The following is an 11,031-nucleotide window of genomic DNA, read 5'->3' on the forward strand; positions in this document are numbered from 1 at the left end:
GTTATATGTTAGATCAGATCTGCCTCTAATATTAATGCAATTGGAAACCATATATAAGCAGAGGCGCAGCCAGGATTTCAATCTTATGAGTTTTGAATTTTGAAACTACGATTTCAAGTGTTAATGATTGAGTTCTAAATTTAATATTATACATATTTTATGAATTCAAAATACTAAATACACTGTTTGAACAAAATTTACTGGGTTCGGCCGAACTCATAGGTCAGCTTGTGCCTCTGTCCCTGTATATAAGTCTATCCTGGAAAGATATATCGTACAAATATAGGGTTGGCTGGGAAGTGAGAGTTCACCTACTTACCTAACTCATACTAGTAGCTTTAACTAAAGAGTCTAAGACCACTTCGTCGAACCTCTTTTTGCATTCAATGTTCATGTTCTATGGTGTTGTATCTAAGGCCTATGAGTGTAAATATATTCAAAAGAGTAATCATGATAATTTTGATCTGTTTTCTATAGATCTAACGTAGATCACAACCAAGTCGCACCCTCCCTAAAAGGAGGAAAAAGAAAAGAAAATTTAGGAGAGTTTTTGAAAAGCTAATTATTCAAGAAGTCTTCGGGGAAAAAAATTGAGAAAACTTGTGTGTCAGGATTAATTCTGATTTTTTGCTTCAAAAGCATTGCTTGTTTTTGGATAGAGATCTAATTTCGGGAAATCAAATTTTGCTTTTTCTAACTAAACAAAATTGATTTTTTTTTAGTTTCAAAAAATGTTTTTGAATCTTTTTCCTAAAATAAATAGTTAATTCGTGTAACTCAGAAGTTGAGAAATACAAATCTACCATGCTCCTAGTTAACGGATGTAAATGTCTTTAAAAAATTATTTTCCTACAAAAATAATTATATTTAGCCTTTGATTAACACTGGAATTTTATTAAAACATCAAATTGCTGAAACGAAAAAACTAACATCTATAATATAAACAAAATAAGTTTCCGTTCTCATGACTAACTGAAGGCTGTCAAGGCACCCAACTATCTTCTACTCCTATTACATTAATACCTTACTGAACCACAAATAATGGTTTTAAAATATCTTATAGTATTACATTGCAAAATGAGAAGAAAAAAAAAGTAATAAATGGTAAAAGGGTAAAAACATACTCGCATCCATTATTTACACCACACCAATAAATACATATACATGACATTTATTTCCTAGCACAAGGCATCCAAGGAGATGGCAGAAAGAACACAACGTATGGAGATTTTCTGGCCAATATGGGAAAGTAGTTGAAGACGGATTCTCTTGGCAAGAATGGGAGCACGTAGCCGCACGTTGAGGCAAGTAAACCAATTTGGTAAAAGAGAAAGAATGAAGTTGGAGAATACAAGAAAGGAAAGCCCTTTGTTTATGGATAATTTGGCTAGTTTCTGTCATGTTAAAGGCACCAGGCTTTAACTTTCCATTTCAAGTTCCAAATTACCAGAAAAAGAAGCAAAATTAGAAAAAGAAAGACAAAAAAGAACAAACAAAGGACACAAAGTTAGAAAGAAAATCAAAAGGAGAACACATCATGTGCACTTAATGGCAGTTAGCTTACTGTTGGCCAGTAGAGGAAAGCAATTAATGCGATCACAATGTCGATACAATCAAATCTGCCTAGTGTAAAAAAATTATATCATTTGAAAAAGGCAAAAGGGTCAAATATACCCCCATCTACTATCGAATATTGTCTACGTTTAACCTCTGTTATACTATCCAACCAAATTTACCCCTACCATTATACTATCTGGCCAAATTTACCCCTATCATCAGCAAACATTTAAAAATTACCTCTTGATCTGTTAAGTAATCCAAAATCTCCTAAATTCATTTTATTTAAATCACTTGTTGTTTTTCTTGCTCCATTATTTTCAGAAATTTTCATTGATGTAAATGCTAAAGTTACTAGACTATACAAATTATTCATAATTTTTTTTAATTACCAATGCACCCACTTCTCTTCTTGTAATAATGAGTTTGGAATTGGTTTAAAATTTTATTTACTTTTTCAATCATATACATACCGTAGAATTCAGTGGGTTTATTTATTGTGTATTATATGCAGCTGATTATCATGTATGTACATGTATATTCAAATATATTTTGTCATTGCATGATTAGTATAGAGTTCGATCGACTAACTTAAGAGTGCACAATGTGTAGGCATTTGATTAAAGCAAAGTGGAATTCGACAATGTAAAGTCTCTGAGGAATTTCAACTTCAATCACTAATACTTGCAAAGTCTTCATACATTTGGTGCAACAAATTCATTAAATTGGGGATGTTATAAATACTTTTAGAATTTAGAAAAGTTACCTAATTTAGATTTTTCAATTTACTATACTTTGTTTATTAACAGTTGTATTATTTAATATATTTTTTTCTCTCTTTTTTTTTTTTTCCAATTCAGAAAGCAGGTAAATGCCAATTATTTCGAAAATAGTGGACCAAAAAGAAGAATCGGTAACTTAATTAAAATGATTTGGGAGATTCCGGGTCATCTAACGGACTGAGGGGTAATTTTTTAAAGTTTACTGATTGTAGGGGTAAATTTGACCCGATAATATAACGATAGGAGTAAATTTGACCCGATAGTATAATGAATGTTAAATGTAGACAATATCTGAAAGCAAAGGAATATATTTGACTCTTTTCCCTTTGAAAAATAACTACAAGTAACCGTCAAGAAAGAATGAGATTAATAATCTAGTTATTTGCTCCAAAAGGTTAAATTACACTATAAAAAAAAAAGATTTAGTTTTTTTTTAGTGGCAGGCAGTAGCAAAACTAGAAATTTCTCTAAGGGTGTTCAGACTTGAAAGAAGTAAAAAAAATTCCAATAAAGAATGTTCAATATATGTTATATACATCTAAAATCTAATATTTTACGTATATACACAATATAATTTTTCATAATATTTTAACGAAGGGTGGTCAATTGACTACTCTTAGCAAAAAGGGGCTTCGCCCCTGGTGGCACGGTTTCGGGATCACAAGCAAGTTCTGGCATATGTAGATTAAGGTATACATAGCATAATCATCAACGGATATAATGCAGCATGGGATTTTTTGGATTCTTTGGCCAGTTAAGGTTTCAAGTCGAGTGAGTGTTACAAAGGCCAGAATGGATAACATTGACAATCGTCATAACTAGACCATCTCACAAGCAAAAGCTCAGTTCCAGATCAAAGTAGTGCCACAACAATTCAGTGCTCAAGTTTGATCAAAGAAGGCATTTGATGCAAAAAACAAGCTGAAGCAGTAAATTAGCTCCCAACTTTCAAGAAACTGTTCGCCTTAGAAGAAGATTATTGAAACACCCATTGTCAAGCAGCCCACAGCCACCCAAGGACTCAACCGCTCACCTGCCACATCAAAGCACACTATATTAGTAACATCTTGTCAAATCTAAGCATTCTAGCCATATGAAAGCACAAAAGATTTACTTGCTATGCTACAATGAACAAATGATTTCCCTGTTTTCTGTTATTTGCTCTCTAAACAAACAACCCTTCTTTTTCCTCGGATAGATAGCAAGGTATTTGCAATATTGTATACTCTTTAATTTCAAAAAAAAAAATTTGCTCTACTTACATATACTGTCAAAGTTTAGGTAAGGGATAGAAGTTCAAGATAACTTCTATTTTATTGAAAATGTGATGAACATTTTATAAAAGAATATCATCCAGAGAGTGCAATGGATGAGTAGCACAACAATCTGCAATATGCATCTCAGCGCACTAGTCAAATGTGAAAAGAACGGAGGAAATTAATTATCCTATCTAGTTTATCTAGATTTCCTTTTTACATCAAAAGAATAAGAGAGCTAAACATCTGACCTTTAAGTTACAAATAGTTTCCTTTTTGCCTTTAAAGTATCTCTTACTTCGCTCATTCGGCCAGTAGATCTTGTGTCTGCCTTCTGACTTTTGAAAAAGGTGGCCATTCAGAAGATGTTATGAAAAAGCTTCCGGAAAGAAGTAGGAGCGAAAGGAAACAGGAACCTCCATGAAGACAATTAAGGTGCACAAATGACATGTGGTCAGGTGGATGAAGCTTCTAAAAATTTTGATCAAAGATGAGGCTGATAAAACATTATCAATCAGCCAAGTGACAGAGAACACCCTAAAATATCAATTCCTGTCAAAATGATGCATATACGAGAAATAATTCTTAGCCATGTTGTGCAATAGTATCCATTCATTGGATGTCTAATCTTTAAGTTTCAAATGTAGGTTCTCTCAAGCAGCAATTCTGCATTAGTCCACAGCCCATATTCGCTTCCATTTTTAATGGGACTACGTGCAAGCAATTCAGTTGAAGAGAGATACATGCAGTGTTTAGGGGTGGATATTTGCGCCCAAACCCATTTAACCCGTCCCGAGTGTAACGGGTTGGGCAAGAAACATTTCAACTCGTGGGTTTATTTGGGTTGTGGCCAAGTTAAGCCATCACTTTTTCGCAGCCCATTCTGACCCGCGAAGAGGCCAAATTTCAACCCGTGTAGCTCCCCTAAATAAAGAGGCCCCAACACAGCTGAAGATTGCTTGCGTGGAAATTTATTCAGCTGCCCAATCGTTAGAATTACTTTTTTATACAAGTACCAAAAAGGCAAAAACATGAGAAGTTTGTGTTACTTTCCGTTCGATAAAGTTCTCTTCGAATTAATCTAGCAAAAATGATTCCTCTGTATTTTTTATCTTTAAAAAAAGACATGCAAGAGAATACTAACATTTTAATGCATTTTCTCGTAATAAACATTATCTTTATTTTCAAACTTGTATTCAATTTGTTACTGCTCGTAGAAATAAAGTTTGACCAAGTTTTGAAAATTAAAAATAAAGAAGAAAATGTGTTAATTTGTATTCAATTTGTTACTGCTCGTAGAAATAAAGTTTGACCAAGTTTTGAAAATTAAAAATAAAGAAGAAGAAAATGTGTTAATTACACGAACAATCCATCTAAATTGAAAAGCTTGAAAAATATCTATCAGGTTTATATATATATCACAACTCATCGCCAGTGCATTAAATGAAAGAATTATTATAAGGAAGTTGCAAAATTAGAGAATATAGGTGTATAAGTAAATAGGTTTCTTTATACTAGATGGAGTGTGGTTCTAATTGTAGAAAGATGGGTCAAGTTGGACGGGCTGGGCTATGACCCATTGTTTAGCCCATCTTAGCCCGAGTAAACTTTGGGCTAGGTAGGGCAATGATCATTTATTGATTCGGCCCATGTTGGCCTGCCCATATTCAGCCCAACCCCCTCATTTGCCACCCTAGCGGTGTTATTAATCACCAAACCAAGAAAACTTCAATTACGTAAGAAAAGTTAGTAATCAAGGCAGCATAATAGAAGGAAAAAAAAAACAGATAGTAAATTAGAGCTCTACCAACAATACCAGCATGATAGGAAATAACTTTACCTATTCTAGCAGCCTTCCAAAAGAAGCCTCGGAACCTGCCATATGTAGTATCTAATTAGGAAGCGAAAAGGAGAATACAAGATAAAACATTGATCACTTCCAAACTGTCAAATGAGGCTATAGGAGAAAAGCTTATTGATTGGTCCACCATTCACGATTAAGGTTGTAGCCCATAAAAAGCCAAGAGAACATAGTAGATCCAAAAAAAATGCACTTCTATCATTTTCCAGAATTGTAGCATTTATATTCTATAAGAAACACTAAATTATCAAAGAGAAAAATTTCGAGTGAAATGTCATTCTACCAAGTGAAACCACGGTTTTCACGAAAAGTATACCAGACTAAATCCAGAACAGTTGAATCTTCGCCATAATGCAAACAAAAAAGAAAAGGCAGCCCTGTGCATAAAGCATCCCGCATTCACGCAGGGTACAGGAAAGGGCCGCACCCCAAGGGGTGTGATGTAGACAGTCTACTCTAATGCAAGCATTAGTGGTGTCCTTACCATAATGTATATACATAAAATAAAACAAAAAATAGGAAAAATGTGTCCTCACATGAAACAACAGTAGAAATGTTGAGCCTAAGTACATACACCATGTAAAAACCTACAGCTTTTAAGAGGTTTGTTCGTAAATGAAGAAGTAAAAATGAGGGCCACAAATATTTTCTTGCATGTGAAATATCGCAACAGCCTATCCAAAACATTGAAGGGGATGTTCCGTAGAAATATTTTGTGCTGACATGTATGTGCCCCTTTCACTACCACCTTCACTTCATGGCAGATTTCCTCCATCCTTTACCGGTCTCTCCTGTCCCCTCCCACCACCCATCTAATAATGGAGATTGGGGCAAGTGACAGAGGAGAAAGGAGGGAAGGTGGCTAAATGGTTGTTGCGGCCCACATGCACCAAGTTAGAGAACAAGATTGCCAGTTCAAAGCAATAAAGGGAGCATAATCCAGAAATGTACCAGAACAAGAAGATCTTCTCAAACCATAAATCTAAGGAATACGACAACACCACTAACAACAACAACAACTGCTACACCACAGTCCCAAACAACCATAAATCTAAAGGAAAGAGAAAATAAAAGAACCAATATCATACAAGCGGAAGAAATAATGACGGCAGCACTATATGGATATCAAGTTTAAACGTAGGTAAGATTGACATCAATAGCATATCCTGTCACCTGAGCTATAGACACCCACTACTTAATAACTTCTCAAGAAAATTGTAGTTAAAATTTCATGGAGACTTACCCAGTTCTCTGTTCAAGAAGAGCTGGAAAATGCATCTTCACGTAAGTGCATGTACAAATCCATAACAGCACTACCGTCAAAAAGGAATGGAAATTAAAGAGCGCTGACTGAAAATACCAATACAAAAGTATTAGTGTCTATTTACACATCCAATAACAGAATTCGCATTCCAATGCAACTCACCATATCTGAACTTTTCCTGTCTTAATCGGTTTTCGCTTCCACCAACTCTACAAAGTAAAGAAACATCAGTTAGATTCCCCTCACACAAAAGGGAATACAATGCAATTGAGAAAATGGTAGTAATTCCTCGTTTTATTTTTGAATCATTCAGCACAACAACCTCATATTGATGAAACAAATTAATACTATAGGAAGCCAGTGAACAACTTTCCGACCACATTTGGGAAATGTATATTTCAAAATTGAAGTGTTAACTACACTTTGACATCATTCATAGAGTGGCCTTACAAATAAACTACAAAATAAACAATGTAAGAGAAGCACAAATCAATAACATCTCTATCTTATTACGAATTACCCCTGTGAAATCAATAACATGTGCGAATGGACTCCAACAAAATTTAACTCACTTTTGAACCTCCAAATTCAACCCAATTTTGTGTTCCAACCAATAATTCTCCTTATTAAAGAACTTCTCTTTTTCTCAAGAGAACAAACACAACCCAACTCTACATCCCATACATAGCAGTAATCAAAGTTTAGTGAGACCAAAATTTTAATATTTCCCTTTATCCCATATCTTTGAGCATTATAGAACAAGAAATTATAACTGAACTTTTCTATACAATAGCAAAGGAATAACCTTTCTTATCAGTTGGCCCTTTACAATCACTGTTGACTTTCAGCAATTGACTCTCCTTCAATGATAAAGCTGATAGCACAAATTTCTACACCGTACGCTACAATGACAGCACAAAAAGTGCAAAGAGAATGAAGATCATGCGAACTTCCTATAAAAAGTTTAACTATATTTCACGGCAAAACATGTAATTAAACAGAAAAAAAGGGGGAAATAGATTGAAGAGGCGGATTACCTAAATCGAGAGAGTCGCGGGAGTTTCAGATCGCTAGACTTTGGAAACAATAGATGGAAAGAAAAAGATCCCCTTTGTTTGGTTTTGATGTACAAAAAGTGGAAGGAAATTTTGGGAGAGAATGACAAAAATGATCCTTTAAATATATTTATGAGCAGTTTTGGTGCTTTAAATTAACCAAAAAGAGTATTTTTGGCCTATAATTCCATCAAATCCACAAAATTAAAACATAAAATTTTACACACCAGAAATAGATTTTGAAGAAAAAAAAAGAAATTGCACCTCAAAAATTTGTACATGCAAAATATAAAAAATTGACCAAAAAAATGAAGAAACTACACCTCAAGATGTGAGCTCATGTTAATTTTTTATATATAATTTTTGCTAAATCTAACAATACAAAGTTGATTTTGATGTACAAAAAGTGGAAGGAAATTTTATGAGAGAATGACAAAAATGATCCTTTAAATATATTTATGAGCAGTTTTGGTGCTTTAAATTAACCAAAAAGAGTATTTTTGGCCTATAATTCCATCAAATCCACGAAATTGCAACATAAAATTTTACACACCAGAAATAAATTTTGAAGAAAAAAAACGAAATTGCACCTCAAAAATTTGTACATGCAAAATATAAAAAATTGACCAAAAAATGAAGAAACTACACCTCTAGATGTGAGCTCATGTTAATTTTTTATATATAATTTTTGCTAAATCTAACAATACAAAGTTGATTTTGATGTACAAAAAGTGGAAGGAAATTTTGGGAGAGAATGACAAAAATGATCCTTTAAATATATTTATGAGCAGTTTTGGTGCTTTAAATTAACCAAAAAGAGTATTTTTGGCCTATAATTCCATCAAATCCACGAAATTGCAACATAAAATTTTACACACCAGAAATAGATTTTGAAGAAAAAAAACGAAATTGCACCTCAAAAATTTGTACATGCAAAATATAAAAAATTGACCAAAAAATGAAGAAACTACACCTCTAGATGTGAGCTCATGTTAATTTTTTATATATATTTTTTGCTAAATCTAACAATACAAAGTTTATTAAATATTTGACGTGAGACCACTTAAGTGTTAACTTTTGGCGAACCGAAACTAATCAAAAGTATATTTGAAGGACTTTTTGAATTTACCCTCCATAAAAAAAGGACCATTTTGTCATTTTCTTAACATTTTGGGGGAATTCTAATGGCAAGAGATTATTTAACAAGTCCTTTATGGCGACACAAGGTGCGGGATCCGCATGATGGGGGAAAGGAATTGCCTAAAACAAAGATACGTAGCCTGATTCCATCTCTTTTCATTGTGTTTGAGCTTTTACCCCAATTTTTAAGTGGATGAGATCGATCGAGTGGTCTCAGTTTGAGACGGAATTGCACGTGTTTATAGATTAAATGTAAGAGCCCAAATAAATTATCTGATTGGGAGTTTTAAGAGCAAATTTTTTCTAGTACCACCAGCGATAAAATGTCCGAAATATATAACTTTATTTGGGACGAAGGTCCGGAGTGAATTAACCTTGTCTGCAGTACCACCTTAGTTTACTAGACCCGAAACTAAAATAAAATAAGACTGTAAATTAATCAGATTGAAGCCTCTTAATTTGGATATCTTTTGATTTTTCTAAATTGTTTTGTCACGACCATATATTTAGTCAACTCTTTCACTTCTTAATTATACTTTTATTCTTGAAGCAGAAAAGATACTACCTTTATTCTATTCATGATCAAGGCAATTTCTTATTAAAAAAATCTCTGGCTAAATTTTACTATATCGAGAATTACTGTTTATTAATTAGATCTGGTTGTGTCAGAAATTACTCGGTTTGAAGATTAAAAACTTCACTGTTTATTAATTCTGGATGTATCGTGACACAAACATAAGTCACTGTTTATTAATTTTGAAGAAATATATTTTATATATGACATTATTCATCAAACAACGACCCCTTACTCGCAATTCAATGGAACTGCGAAAAGAAAGAATATAACATTAAAGGAGATGATGAATGTCCTGTTGATAAGTTCTGGTATAATTTAATCCAGAACTTGTGGGGGAAGCTATTCTTATAGCTAACCAAATACTCAATCGAGTTTCCCATAGCAAAACGCAATCCATTTTATATGAAAAATGTAAAGGAAAGAAGCCCAACTTAAAATATTTTAAAGTGTGGAGGTGCTTAATTAAAGTGCAAGTTCCTAAACCCAAAAGGGTAAAGATCGGACCGAAAATCATTGATTGTGTTTTCATATGTTATGCAATAATAGTTTGGCATATCGTTTTCTGGTTCATAAATCAGAAAATTTCGATATTCATATTAATACGGTAATCGAATCAGATAATGCTGAATATTTTGAGAATATTTATCTATATAAAAATGAATATAAGTCGTCTAGTGAAATTATCTAAGCGACCTTGAGAAGAAGCAAAGGAAAGTGCGTTGAATTAGGAAAATCCTAGACGTAGTAAATGTCAAAGGATAACTACTTCGTTTGGACCAAATTTTCTGACATTCTTGTTGGAAAATGAGTATCAAAGTTTAAAGAAACAATGTCTTTCTTGGAAGCACAATATTAGAAAGAGGCACTCAATAGTGAGATAGAATCCATATTAAGTAACCATACTTGGTAATTGGTTGATCTTCCTCCAGGAAATAATCCTTTGGGTTCTAAGTGAATTTCTGTCACGACCCAAAATCCCACCACAGGCGTCGTGATAGCACTTAGTCTCTAAGACTAGGTAAACCGATTACAATTACATTTCGAACCATTTTTTTAAACATATAATTTAATACAAGTGTCGAAACCAAAAGCGGAAATAAATATAAAAACCTCCCAAGACTGGTAATACTGAGTCACGAACTCTAACTGAGTACATGCAGTGATCCCAAGGATCGAATATACAATATTGTTCGAATAAGAGTGGACAGTACAATAAAAATGGAAAGACTCCAAGGGACTGCGACGACCAAGCAGCCCTACTTTGAATCCTTGCGATTATACTCTAATCTCTGTCTGAATCTGATATCTCCACCTGACTCTGCACAAAAATATGCAGAAGTGTAGTATGAGTACATCACAGTCGGTACCCAGCAAGTATCAAGACTAACCTCGGTGGAGTAGTGACGAGGTACATTCAAGACACTCACTAGTCATTTAACCTGTGCAATATAGTAATATATAGGGATAATAGAAAACAAGTAGAAGTGACGGCAACAAAGATCAATCAAGGATGTGAATAACAAGGCAACAAGAACACCA

The 11,031-nt window shown here is 33.6% G+C and overlaps 1 non-coding gene across 2 annotated transcripts; it reads right to left on the reverse strand.

Moving 5' to 3' along the window:
• Window positions 1–3,057: 3,057 nt before the first annotated feature.
• LOC107805598 (uncharacterized) lies at window positions 3,058–7,916 on the reverse strand. Of its 2 annotated transcripts, XR_012708549.1 has the most exons (6): window positions 7,758–7,911; window positions 6,883–6,929; window positions 6,700–6,806; window positions 5,436–5,470; window positions 3,847–3,929; window positions 3,058–3,372 (listed from the first exon to the last, which is right to left on the reverse strand). It is a non-coding gene; the product is annotated as an uncharacterized LOC107805598 (transcript). The 2 variants fall into 2 exon arrangements; XR_012708548.1 differs by lacking the exons at window positions 3,058–3,372; window positions 3,847–3,929; window positions 5,436–5,470; window positions 6,700–6,806 and adding an exon at window positions 7,526–7,622 and having other exon boundaries at window positions 6,882–6,929; window positions 7,758–7,916.
• Between the last annotated feature and the right edge of the window lie 3,115 nt (window positions 7,917–11,031).

The sequence above is a fragment of the Nicotiana tabacum genome, chromosome 4 (assembly GCF_000715075.1).
Source record: "Nicotiana tabacum cultivar K326 chromosome 4, ASM71507v2, whole genome shotgun sequence".
NCBI classification, from domain to species: domain Eukaryota; kingdom Viridiplantae; phylum Streptophyta; class Magnoliopsida; order Solanales; family Solanaceae; genus Nicotiana; species Nicotiana tabacum.